Source organism: Vespa crabro, chromosome 23 (assembly GCF_910589235.1).
Source record: "Vespa crabro chromosome 23, iyVesCrab1.2, whole genome shotgun sequence".
In the NCBI taxonomy this organism is placed as follows: Eukaryota; Metazoa; Arthropoda; class Insecta; order Hymenoptera; family Vespidae; genus Vespa; species Vespa crabro.
The window spans coordinates 3,448,402-3,463,077 of NC_060977.1; the positions used below are offsets into that span (position 1 = coordinate 3,448,402).

Below are 14,676 nucleotides of genomic sequence, written 5' to 3' on the forward strand. Positions count from 1 at the left end.
GGATACTTCGCACGGTAGGACCGTTTCTACAGAGAGAGAGAGAAAGAGAGGAGAGAAAAAGAGACGATGAAATAGGAAGGATAGGGAGTGGGTAGAGTGGAAGTGTTTCACGGAAGAAATAAAACGAAACCTACTGTCGTTGATCCCTCCACTTTTTACAGTCGTATTCGTAAGGCGTTCAACGTATTCCGGAAATTTGGACCTCTGTTCGATTTCCCTTTTTGTTTGCTTATTTCTCTCTCTCTCTCTCTCTCCCTCTCTCTCTTTCTTTCTAGATACTTATTACCACCTGTTTCAACACTATTTGACAACTCTAACACGTACTATCATCTTTGAAACGTTCGAATAATTGCTTTTGCTTAAAAGTTTTTTAAAACATTGATTCGTTTCATGTTTAGCTGTACTACGATCTAATTTTGTTGAACATTTTATTGTTTATTGTTATTGATGTTTACGAGAGCAATTTTAAATGCGCGTCTCCCATCGGATCAGTGATGACAATCGATTCGCACGGAGGAAATGTTCTCCGTTTCATCCTTGTTGTCCGAACTATAGACCCACTGGTCGCGATGAATAAGGGTGGCGGCATTAGCTTAGAATACCGTTGTAGGCCGTCAGCAAAATACCGCATACCGCGTTCCCATAAATTAATGGGAAAATGCACGTTCTTTCAAAGTATTCCATGAGAAATTGTGAAGTATATGAGCGATAAATTAAATGATGTGGGCTATGTAAATCTCACTGTGTATTCGATTGAATGAATTACAATTGTTTGTGTGTATCTTCGTGTATAACGTGTAGTTAGTTGTACATATTTGCTTCTGAAGGAGGCTTGAGAGCTTAGATTTTGTGAGTCTAAAAGATGTAACTTGACTGCTCTTTTGGACTCTTTAGAACTATCCACGCAAACTGAAATTATTTAAGTATTTTTATAAGTTAATAAGTAATAAAGATACGTTAATCCATTAAAAAAAAAAAAAAAAAAAAAAAAAAAAATAGAGAAAAAAAAAGAAAAATAAAAGAAAGAGAAAAGGAAAAGGAAGAAAATCTGAAATCCCATGATTTCTTATGTAAAACATTTACTTTAGAATATGTTAGAAATGATTTTGGTCTTTATTGTGGCTACTATAATATCGTCATAGACACACAGCTCTTCCATTATTGCGAACTTAAGTGTTCCCTAGAATAATGTTATTGCGTAGTAACCATGCACGCGCTTTTCACCATTGCATATATGTTTTACATTTCACGTTTATATCATGCCTCGAGGATGGTTTCTTATGATAGTATCCCATATGTTTGCTCGTAAAGATAGAATACCTTCTCCATACCTTTTGCGAAAATGAGAATCGTAAATCGAATGGCCGCCAGTCGGGAGTAAGGAGGGTGGAAGTAAAGGAGTGGGTAGGGCTTAACTCAAATACCCTCAATTAAATTCTATATGAAGATAGAATGAAACGAAATGTAAAAAGATTTTGGTGGGAAAAGAATTTGAAAGGAAAGAGAATCAATTCGTTTAATGATAAAAAGAGAAAAAAAAAAGAAAAGAAAAGAAAAGAAAAGAAAGAAGAAACATCATAGATGATTTCTAAGGTGTACGTAGAGATAGATAGATAATAAAGGAATCGATGCATAGGAAATGAACCGATATCTCGATCGAAGCTAGAAACGCAGCATCCCACTTGATCTTTCTTGAATTTAAAGTATCCGAAGTAAGATACTCGAGTATCGGACTTATCCAGTCTGTGCATCGACTTAAAGACGCATTAAGCTCTCGAGCCTCCTCGAAGAAGTTGGCTCCGATTGGCACTTTAACTTTCGAGTGTTCGAGAGAGGAGAGAAGAGAAGAGAAGAGAAGAGAAGAGAAGAGAAGAGAAGAGAAAAGGAAAAGGAAGTTCTGGGTAAGATAGAAGGGGGATAGAGTACTTCTACCGGCGTTGATGCTGCTACAGGAGATCCGGAAATGCAGGTCGGATAATTCGGCACGATTGGCCCTCGTAAAGCCGGGAAGCACGGGCACGGATCCAATTAACGGCGGTGGTTTGTTGCTCGGCGTACGGTTGATTGAACCGACGAACCGGTCGAGGACACCAAACCTCTTCCATAACCTAACCTCAGTTCGTTCTTTTCCTCTATTTACGATATATCCTTTCTATTTTTTTTCCCCTTTCTTTTTTCGTTCCTTTTTCTCCTTTTTTTTTTCTTTCTTTTTTTTCTTCCTTTCTTCCTTTTCTTTCTTAGAACTCGAGGAAGATGGGACGGCACGTACTTATCCAAGAGACGTCGTAAAGCACTCGAAAAGTGAGAAAAATAGAGAAGAGCATGAGAGACAGAAAGAGAGAGAGAGAGAGAGAGAGAGAGAGAGAGAGAGAGAGAGAGATAGTACGAGACGAACTATATACCTTTTTCGTTCTTTATGTTACTATCCTTCTCTTCCCTTTTACCTGTTTCATTCTTCCTTCCTTCTTCCACTTTCTAATCTGTAGTTCACTTTGAACGCTCGTTTTCCACACAGTCAGTCACAGTTGCAGCCGTAGGAGAAACGTTAATTCTATCTTCTACTTCGATGTTCTCTATTTCTATCTCTATCTTTTTGTCTCTATCCTTCTACCCGAATTCGATCTCCTTTGCGATCTTCTGATTGAGTCGGTTCCCTCGTTTGTTATAGTCCTCTAAGAATTTTTCTTCCATTTCTCTTCTCATTCTCTTTATAGTTTTCGAATGAGATCTAAAGGAGAACTGCTTTCTTTTTTTTTTTTTTTTTTTTTTTTTTTATTTTATTTTATTATATCTCGTCGTGATTATAGCATCGTAAGTTCATAAATTTCGATTCATTTTCTTTCATTCTTTATATTATTTTTCCCCTCTTTTTTCTCTTTATTAAAGTTCGCAAATTTTCCAATAAGATTGATTTCAATTGACGCTCATAAATTATTTTTATTTGTATCTATTTGATGATATATATATATATTAGTGGACGAGAGAGTAATGACGATGAAAATATAAGTGGACACATCGATATGTATTTTTGACAATCGAATGTAACATTTTTATACAGTTTGGAAGAAAGAGAGAGAGAGAGAGAGAGAGAGAGAGAGATAAAGAGTGGGAATAAGAGTACGATGGACAAGTTCATTGGAAAGGGTATCGAGACGCGACAACGATATTGAAAATATCTTGGTGCATTGGAAATCTATATTTGAAACGATAGGTTGAGTTGAGACGGCATCTGTATATCTCGTTCTTCAAGAGAATATAAAAGAGAGACAGAGAGAGAGAGAGAGAGAGAGAGCGAGAAATATAGAGATTCACATATGTTGTCAAAAACGATGGATAGTTTCGTAGAGTAAGAGTAACGTGAACGTACAATGTTGAAGAAATGCAGAAGGACCCTTATCGGAAATGGACTCTGGATTTATTCTTCTCTTATTTTTTTCTTTTCATTATTATTATACTTTCGTTCTTACGTCTAATAACAAATCCTTTTCATAACAGATAAAAGCAGAATTACTAGAATTTTCCTTTCGATCGATGTTCTTCGATTTATTCCAAATTGATATACACTTTGTCGATTGACTTTTTGCTTATTAGTTTTTTCTTTTTTCTTTTTTTTTTTTTTCTTTTTTCTTAAATGATTAATAAAGATCTGAAAAAGTATTGAAAAGAGTACAGTTCATTATAAACTTAGGGTGCACTAATTTGCGAAACTTTTTTTTTCGTAGAGAGGAAAAAAGAAAGGAGAAAAAGAAAGAAAAGATAAAACAAAAGAAAAAAAGAAAAGAAAAAGAAAGAGAAAAAAAAAGGAAAATAGTAAGAGAAGTAGAGAATATTTCTTTGGAGTATCTTCTCATCTCATTGTTAATTATTCTCATTCGTTTGCTCTTAAAATGGTAGCCTTTCATGTTCTCTAATGAAAACTCTCTCTCTCTCTCCGTCTCTCTTTCTCTCTCTTTGTATTTTACTTTCTCTCCTATCCTTTCTTCGTTAAACAGAAGTTAGCCGGAAATAACGTTGAATTTGATTCCAATAGAAATTCTTCATAATTTATCTTCTATTTTTCTTCATTTCTTTTTCTTCATTTTTATTTATTTTTTTTTTTTTTTTTTTTTTTTTATGTATACATATCCTTTCTCTCTCTCTCCTCATCATTCTGTCTGTCTGTCTCTTTCTTGTTACTAATTCTCTATCATTTCAGACATTTGCGTATATTCTCCCCTCCCCTTCCTTCCTTCCTTCCTTTTATCTTCGGATAAACGTTTATCGTGCATTTGAAATCGTTAACAAGCCCTTCGAATTGATCGTGACGTACAGAGTCGTCGGAGTTGATCAGCGATGGAATAAGCTCCTTACGTTAATACGCTTACCAAGGGGAAAGAGGGATGGCTATGTAGAATGCTGTGTGATTTGTTATAACATTAACACTATATATATATATATATATATATATATATATATATATATATATATATGTATATATTTGACAAAACAGATTGATAACTGATGGAGAGCGATTAGAAGCAAAGTTAGAAACGTTTATTCACGTTAATCACGTCAAGGATAAATCAGTATCTAATGAAGAAATAAAATTCAATAATTAATAAGATCGTCTAAATATGGGTATGGGTTTATTTCGTAAGAAAAAAAAAAAAAAAAAGAAGAAGAAGAAAACAGAATGAAAACAAAAAAAAAAAGAAGAGAAAACAGAAATTCCACAGATAAGCTCGATCGAAGCATTCAAGTTTACGACTTTCGTAAAACTTTTCGCGTATCTAGCCTTGATCTTATCTTATACATAAAAGCACAGCTTGTATCGTACTAAATGTGCTTACTCGTATTCTCTACATAAACTTTTTAGAGAAAAGTTATAGCAGAGTCTTTCTTTCGATAAACTCTAAGTAAATCGCTCAGTGCAGGTTCGTATCCATTCTCACTGTGAGTTAGTTTATTTGATTTATCAAGAAAAAAAGGGAAAACAAAAAAGAGAAAAAAAAGAAAGAAAGAAAGAAAATCAATAGAGAGAGAGAGAGAGAGAGAGAGAGAGAGAGAGAGAGAGAGAGAAATAGGAAGGAGAAAGAAAAAAGATGAAGAAAGAAAGGGAAAAAAAAATACGGCGTAATACTCGGAGAATCATTTGAAAGTGTCCTCGAAAAAGTTTTCTATCTCGTATGAAGTGGAATAGGATGTGTAGAACGAAACTGAAACACCTATGTAAGGTAGTTCCCGGTGAAGCCGTCTCGACGTCGTCGGTTGGGAAAGCATCGGCACGTCGATTTCGTTTTCTCCAATGTCCGCCGCACTACTCTTCAACGTCTGCCCGAACGATTTTCCCATCGTAGAAATGCCGTCGTAAAAATCGTTCTTATTTCGTCTCGCGTTCTCGATTTTAAGCTGTCCCAACGTCTTATCGTCCAGTTTCTATCAAGAGTTCTACGTGTACGAAGAAATGGCAACGTTTCGTCCATTAAATTCGAGCACATATCTCTCGTATCTTGGACAAACGTATTGTCATACCATCATCAATTGATCATTTTCATACATTTTTGATCTTTTCTTTTCTTTTGTCCTTCTTTTTTTTCTACTATTTTCTTCTTCTTCTTCTTCCTTTTTTTTTCTCTTAAATCAGTATTACTATTGTTTATTATATATAGTATTGGTTATTAGTATTACTACTATTAGTATTAACGAGTAATATATTAAGTGATATATGCATAATATAAGTAATGTTTAATATAGTATAATTATATTAGTATTAGTAATACTACTATATATATATATAATATAACTATAATAACTATTATATTATATTATATAATATAACTTTTATATTGTATCAGTTTTATAGAGTCGGAAAGTTATGGACTATAGATTAAAAATAATTCTGTCATATTGGTGAAAAAAATTTTACGACAGATCTAATAAAACGATCCTAACTCACTCACAAATCCTTTTCCTATTTCCTTAAACCTATTGAAAATCTTCACCTTAAAATCTTTCCTTATTATCGATTAACCTATGCATGTATACAATTATAAATTTTATAAAATCTCACCAAACTTTTTACAAATTAATCAATTAATTCATATTTTCGCGTTAAAAGATCACATTTTTTTTTTTTTTTTTAATTAAAATAGATCTATATTTTCGATTTTAAATATTATTTATAGATTTTAGTTAAAATCAATGAACATTTATTTGATAGTACGAAAAATAATTGACTATAAATATCGATCGTTTCTCTTTCGAGATAAAAGAAAATGCTTGGGAAAAGAGGTAAAAATGAGAAAGAAAGACAGAAATAAGCTGAAAACGAAAGAAAGGAGAAAGAGAGAAAGAGAAAGAGGGAGAGAGAGAGAGAGAGAGAGAGAGAGATGACTGAATCGTGGAATGCCTGAGAAACGACCGTATGAACGTACAAGAGAGCACGTTTCGAACCTCCCACCCTTCGATCATCCCATCCTACCCTTCGTTCCTTCCTTCTAAACCACATCTACCAACCTCTCGCGTCCGTCCAAAAGCCCTTTTAGCTTGTCCAGGAACTCTACCACTTTCCTATCCAGCCAGAGTTTCGTGAACGTGTATACTGGACTATTATGATGAAGTTACAAGGGTATATAAGTTTCGAGGTTTACGTAGCTTTACGTCAAATCGAAAACCTTTACCGAGAAAGTTACGTGCCGATTTTCTGAGACCTCTTCGAAAAGTAAAATTCGTTATTACTGAATCGTATAAAAAAAAAAAAATTACTAGCACGATTTTTAGTAAAATAAAACTTTTTAATGTTCTTATAATGGTTATAATATTACTAATATTTTGTTTCTTTATGTTTCTTTCTTTTTTTCTTTCTTTCTTTTTTTTTCTTTTTCTTTTTTTTTTTATACTTGTCGCAGATAAAAAAACAATTTGTATTTTAATTCTGAATTATACAAGAATATATCTTAAGATTTTCAATATATTCGTTATATTTCTTTCTTTTTTTTTTTTTTTTCTTTTCTTTTCTTTTCTTCAACGCTTCACGAGATTTCCTAAGACGTGCCCGAGGTATACGATCGAAGCTTTGCTTTTAATCTAACTTATCGCCATGTTGCTCTATTCGATACAAAACTTAAGTAAGATTTTTAAGCTTCTGAAAGACGAGTCATCGTCGTAGTCGTTGTCCTACGATCGTTTGAAAAAAAAAAAAAAAAGAAAAAGAAGAAACATTCGATAGATTACAACTATGAGAATTCTATTACGAGTTTATAATTTGAGATGCCCTTTGATTTTTATTCGAATAAGTTTCGTCTACGTTTCCTGTTCGGTTCGGCTAACGGACGATATCGAAAACCATTCTTTTCTGTAATGGCGAGAGAGTAAAACGACCATTAATCTGATCCACATTCTCTTTCTCTCTCTGTCTCCCTCTCTCTCTATCTCTATCTATCTCTTTCTCTCTCTTCTACCATGTCACCGAACTATTTTACTTCTTTCCGTTTAGTCGGTGAACGCAAACGAACATTAATTATCGGAAAAAGATCGTACAAAAACGTTAAGCTCATAGTGGCTGTCGCGTTATCTTCCAAAATCCTGATATCTATGTATGTAGGTGCAAGAACCAATGGAGATAGCTCTTTTATCTTTCTACTATGTTAGAAAATCAAGCATTTCTCTTGTTCTAGGGAAGATCTGTATTAACCCATTATAACAGAATTTCTCTATCTATATCCAAGGGAAAAATATTTCCTTTTAAGTTATGACAATGTAGATTCAAAATTTGTACAATATAAATAAATAAAATATAGCAGTTTGTAATAAAAAATTGTTATAGATAATTATCCTAAAAAATATAATCGAATTAGATATACCACGGCGCAATAGTTCAAATGTAATTGAACGATGTTAGAGCGTAATAATGTTTTATTATTATTTATTTAAAAATTTGATTCTCTTTTCGTAAACCAACCGACAGAAGGAATAGGGATAAGGATAGGGAACGTGGAATCTCTTTCGTCTGAACGAAAGATTTGATTTCCCTCGTCACCGGATTTCCTCGTGAAAATGCGAAAATGCAACTCTATCGGTATCTATTTTTCAAGGTGTACTCACCTCGAAGTCGACGAGAGAAAATCTCGTTAGCGTCAATGTCCGATCGAATATCCGTTGGTGAATTCGTTCGGTCTTTCATGGATATGCCACTGTCATTGGTTAGCTAACCATTTTCTTGTATCTATTACATTTCATATCATAGAGAACAACACGATTTACATTTAATATAGTTTATACGATCATTTCGATTACATCAAATTTAAAATCGAATTTAATCCTAGCTGTGTGTGCACATCTCAAAATAATTTCAAGTTGTCCACTTTGAGTTGCGATATACCATACAGGCACTTTGAACGGCTCTCATTTATAGAATGAATAAATTTGACTCCAAAAAAAAAAAAAAAAAATACTATATATTCTTTCAAGCCTCGGGAATAATAATCAATAGATTTAAAAAAATCCAATTACAAAAGAAGAAAAAAAGAAAAAAGAAAATATATTCACGAAAAAATATTCATGCAATGCTCAGATTGCAATTGTGAAATATTAATTCACATAATTTTTCAATGAGACAAGTATAGTCGAATTTTAAAAATATTCCAAATCTATATCTGTAACTATAAATCCAATTCATATTCAAAAAGGATTTTGGTAGTCTCAAACTTATTGGCACGATGGCGACGTTGAATTAGATGTTTCGTGTGAGAAGCTTTTCTCAGAGTCGCCGAAGGTGCTTTTGAAACTGAATGGCGCTCAACTTTGAAATTATTACTCGTTTACTAAGGTTTTATTGGTTCAATAATAAAACTGAACGATATACCACATCTTCCATCTTCTCATTCCATCTTTTCATTCCTGTACACGACGTTTCGTTCGTTTTACGTAGCTGCGAAATATGATCGTTATTACGTATAAAGTTATACGATTTCACTATGTCGCCTATATTAGCCATGTCTTTAATATCGAACTTGGTTTTACGTATGTATGTACATACGTTCTCTATCTCTTTCTCTTTATAATTTATAGAAATTTCGTTGCAGCGATTTTGGCTTACAAAGTGATCCAAGATGTGATGGATCGGAATGGAATCGATTGATATTGGATATATATATATATGTGTGTGTCTCTCTTGTAAAAATATCACTTACAGTTTTATTTTTAATTTTAACAATTATACAAATTCTTTGGCGTTCTATAATAAATTTTTCATTTCTTTAAATTTCTTAAATACTTTCATACTATCTTTATCTATCCTCTTAACTATCATTGCGTTAATGTTCTTTAAATTTTGAACATTACTATAATCAATTTGGACAATGCTTGATAGTGCATTGTATTAAATTAATTTTATATATATATATATATATATACATTTTTTTTCAATCAATTTTTTATCTATGAAATAGTCATTATTTCTGTACATAGATTATTGTAATCAGGAAAAATATAATGATGTCTATATTAGCACGAAATTACTCTTTGCTGTTTCAATAGTAAATTTTTATGACAATTGAATTATTTATTTAATCTTTTTTTTTTTTATTTTTTTTTAATTTTTCTTTTTTTTTTTTTTTTTTTTAAATATCAAATATTTAAATATCAAATATTTTTTTACCTTTGTTCGCTCACTCTTCACGTTATTTTTTCTTTTCTTCTTTTGTCCTCTTTTCCTTACTTCAGTTGAATTATTATTTTTCTTTCGACTTTTCTCCTTCCTTTTTTCTCTTTTTTCTTTTTTTGTGTTTTTTTTTTTTTTTTTAAATCGCGAAAAATTTCCTCTTTTATGACCGGTGCGTGGAGTGTTAGAAGCCAACATGAACGGAGGAATTCATAGCTATGATCGTCGTGCACGTTCTCTTTGGGTCGAAGTAAATTTCTTTTTTTCTCATGTAAATAAAAACATTTAAAGTGTTTACGTGGAATCGAATCTAAGTCGAGTTCTTTTTGTTTTTTTTTTGTTTTTGTTTTTTTTTTTTAAATATTATTATTATCGGATAAATATAACGTTCGTAAAAAAAAAAATAAAATATACAAATATATCTACATACTGCGAATAAAATGTTCGAAAAAAAAAAAGGAAAAATATTGTACCGTTCAACGTGACGGATATAAAAAATAAATTAATTAGGACGCATCGTAACGTATAAGAAGTCCTTGATAATCATTTTAAAAATATCATATTTACACGCATTCATTTTCTTTATCGTTCTTCCTGTAATATATCGTTTATAACATCATTAGCTAATTAAATGCGATAAATCACACATACTTATAATTATTACTGATAAGGAAATATTATCGCATACGAAAAAGAAAAATTATCGATATCTACCTAAAACTAATTATTAAAAATAATATTAATAATAATAATAATAATAATAATAATAATAATAATAATAATAATAATAATAGTAATAGTAATAATAATAATAATTAAATGCAACTTCACGTCTTCTCGTTCATAACAGTTCATCCTTTAATGCTGAACTTTTTTGATTGTCCATCGTCATTATAAATATTCAACAGTTTGATCCTAGCAGTAAAATGCAATTCAAATCATTATACTTGATATAACAATTTTTAACAAATAAGTCGTAATGCAGATTATTAGGATCGAAAATATGAGCATCTTCACGCAAGAGAAACAACTCCCTGTTGAAAAAAGAAAAAAGAGAAAAAAAGAAAAAATGCATTATTTACCACATGATAAGTTTACTTAATATATAAAGGGTGTCCCGATTTGAAACAGAGTATCTAAATATTCACCTTGTCTCGATTGATATTAAAGAATGAAAAAAAAAAAAAAAAAAAAAAAAGATTAATGATAGAACATCACGGCTTGAAAGATCATTTTAAGATATTAAAAAGAAAGTAAAACAAAAAAGGAAAAAAAATGTTATTCCACGAATTTGTCTTTTCACGTGGTATCACATTATGATAACATTTTATTTTTTTTGAAAGGAGGAAAAAGAAAAAGATCAAGAACCACTAATGATTCCTATTTTTAATTTGTACACTAATGAATTATATATTTCATTTTCCTCTTTGAGCAAAAAGGGAAAAAGAAGATAATAAATGATGCCATTGCATTTTTCTCTTTATATATATATATATATGTTCATTATCGTCGTATTTCTTTGAACAATGCAACTTGTAACATCCTTTTCTTTTTTCATATAACGCGATACATAGGAAATATTTAGATCTTTGTCTTTTAAATAGGAGATACCCGAGATACAGATGTATATATATATATATATATATACATACATACATACATACATACAAACATACATATATATAAATATGTATATATATATATATATTTTTTTTTTTTTGAAATTAGATAAAATTAGATGAAATTAGAGAAAAAAAAAAGAGATTATTTACCATTATTATTTTTACGAGTTACGACTTCGGTGGTTACAATGCAGGGCTGTGGTAGGGATTGTGCTTGACTCGTTTCCATTGGTACATACGTAGGATTGTAAGATGGTAGAGTTGCATTGTATTCTGGATAATTATTTGTTGGATACTGTCCCAATGTTCCCGGCTGTACGTTTACATTTGTACCGAAGGAGTGTGGCCCGAACGGAGGAAGAGGAAAATTGTTTCTTGAAGTAGACGGTACGTTCACTACTTCAGAATATAACGGCGGTGCCGTAGCACTTATCGTTGATATTTGTGGTTGATAATGCATTTTCGTTGGACGGTCCGGCGATCGGGGAGTAAGGAGGTAACTCGTTCGTTCATATATTTGTAAGGTGTTCCGTTATCTCTGACTGTCAGATAGAAAAAGAAAAAAAAGAAAAAAAAAAAAAAGAAGAAAAAGAAAAAAGAAGAAAATCATTATCATCGTTATTATTATTGTTCGTTCGTTAATGGAAAAAAATGAATGGATAAAATCTAGCCGTAAATTATTTCTTAATTATTAATAATCGTTTTGAGATAAATTTATTACGAACTATTGACTTTTAAATAAGAACAATGTCTACATTATATACCCATACATATATGTGTTTGTGCGTATGTTTGTGTTCTTTTCTTTTTTATTTTTGCATTTGTATTTGTGTATATTTATACTTAATGAGTGACAATTAATCATTCATTACATTGATAGTATAATAATATTAGATTGTTTTTAATCTTATCTTAGCACTTATGGGAATACTGTTAAAAGTAATAAAATCATGAAAGAAATTTTAGTAAAAATATCATCTACGACGAGATATTAAAAGTGACGTCAAATTTGATATCATATTTTGCTCGATATATGAGGATATTAAATTTATAATTAAAAATTAATTCAAGTTCATATTCGATAGGAATGATATATCAATCTCGTGAAATATATCGACATTGGCTATCGGTATAAATAAAATACTAAATAACTTTAATATACATTTAATATACCATTGTCCTTTCCTTTTTTCTTTTATCTTTTTCTTGTTTTTCTTCACCTTTCTCCTTTCTCTTTGTATTTTTCTTTGTTCTTTTTCTTTCTTTCTTCTTTTTTTTCTTTTTTTTTTCTTCTTTTTCTTTTTTTTTTTTTTTTTTTTTTTCTTACGAAGAAATTCGTAATTTCATTATACCGATGAGTATTGTAGAATAATATTTTGAAACATCAATGTGCTCAATACACAAATAGATTATCCAAGGAAGCGAGTTATCAATATCAGTATTATCGCTTTATAATCTTCTTTTCTTATCTTCGATTATTTATTTTTCGCAAATATGTCCAGTTCAAAAAATTGATTAAAATGAATAAGTTAAATGATCTAATTTTATTAATTCGGTATAATTTATTTTTACTATATAAATATATATGTGTGTGTAGGTTTTTCCAGAAAATAATTGTTATAGTCTTACGCAATCATCACAATTATTCAGTAACATAATTTTTCTACGAAACAAAGAAGAGCTTATATAATCCATATAGAGTTCTCATTTGCTTTTCTCATTACTATCTTCGTTTTTATAAAAAAAAAAAAAAATTAACATCTAAAATATCTTACGATAATTGGAAAATGGAGGTCTGCGAACATTATAAAAAATTTCTTATCGTCGACACGAGATAAGAATTATTAGAATGCGTTGAACGGCATGTAAATTCAAATAGGAATGTATAGTATTGTATAAATTTTAAAGAAAAATTTTCACATTCATATATATGTATATATATATATATATATATATATATATATGTGTGTGTGTGTGCTTATGCGCGCGCGTGTATATATATATATATTAAACAGAAACTATTCTAATGATTTAAAACTATTAATGTAAATATAAGTGTATATTAATAGATATTATATTTAAAAATTAATTTGAAAAATAAAAAAGATAACTTACGTTGTTCTTTCTCATAACGTGTTATTTCGATATACTTCTGCGTAAGCTATCGACTGTTAACCAACACGTACGGACGTATAACTGCTCGCTAATGTCGTTGAATGTCAACAGTTATACCAACGATATAGTTGGCAACTTGTGACTCGATCGATCAAACGATCGCGCGGGAAATTCGAACCTTTCTAAAATTATTTTTTATTTTTCTTTTTTTTTTTTCTTTTTAAATAAAAACATAATTACCGTTGTGTGTAAATTTAGATATATGATAAATTGCCATGAGTCTTTATTAATTCTTATAAATCATCCATCATATCTGTCGAATTATCAATGAGTACTATATATACATATTTCGAGTTATATATATATATATATATATATATATATATATATATATATATATAGTATTAAAATTAAATCTTATTAATTATTATTTAAATTTTTAAATAATATTTTTTGCGTAACAAAAAAGAAAGTTTTTTGTAAAGAAAATAGCTTGAATTTTATAAATTAAGAACGTCTACACACACACACGCGCGCGCGCGCGCGCACACATACATATATATATAAGAAATATATTATTATTCACTGCGGCTATTATTCTCAGTTAATCCATTAGGTAATTATATTCTACCATTATCTATTGTTCTAACATATTCTTATCTATCGTAAAGAAATTTTTTCTATCATTAAGATAGATCATCTAGTAATAAGCAATAAATATTTGTTATAACGTTGGATAGAATCGTGTTAAGATATTGATTAATTATCTTTAGTACCTGTCTATTTACAATTTACATTTTCCAATTATAAGATTATTTTTCCCCTTTTTCTCTTTCCATTCTTTTTCTTTTTTTTTTCTTTTCTTTTCTTTATATCGTACTTTTTTAAAAATCTCACACACAGTCTAAGGATTCTAATAAGAATATGTTTTGTCCTGATGCATGTATATATATATATATATATATATATATATATATATATATATATATGTGTAAATTCATTCTAATGACTAATGATTCTAGGTATTAAGATAATGATCATGCTATAGCATGATTTATTGGCAAAAATCATAAAGAAATTAATGTTGATGTAAAAAATAAATTAACGTAGGTATATAAAGAAGAAGACGAAAAATAAAAGAAAAGAAAAACGTAAATTTGCTTTTTAAATTCATCTTAAAGTTTATATTGTCATAATTTAATATTTCCTTTATCGTACTATTCATATCTATCACCATTTTTTTACACAAAGTTGATCGTTCATATTATTGGTAAGGAGCACGTAAGACAGATTGAACAC

The 14,676-nt window shown here is 30.0% G+C and overlaps 1 long non-coding RNA gene across 4 annotated transcripts; it reads right to left on the reverse strand.

Annotated features, from left to right (window-relative positions):
• Window positions 1–1,062: 1,062 nt before the first annotated feature.
• On the reverse strand, window positions 1,063–10,567 carry LOC124431974. 4 transcript variants are annotated; one of them, XR_006944155.1, is made up of 4 exons: window positions 9,638–10,567; window positions 8,083–9,417; window positions 5,205–5,613; window positions 1,063–4,569 (listed from the first exon to the last, which is right to left on the reverse strand). It is a non-coding gene; the product is annotated as an uncharacterized LOC124431974 (long non-coding RNA). The 4 variants fall into 4 exon arrangements; XR_006944152.1 differs by having other exon boundaries at window positions 8,083–9,504; XR_006944154.1 differs by lacking the exon at window positions 9,638–10,567 and having other exon boundaries at window positions 1,063–1,331; window positions 1,927–4,569; window positions 8,083–9,631.
• Between the last annotated feature and the right edge of the window lie 4,109 nt (window positions 10,568–14,676).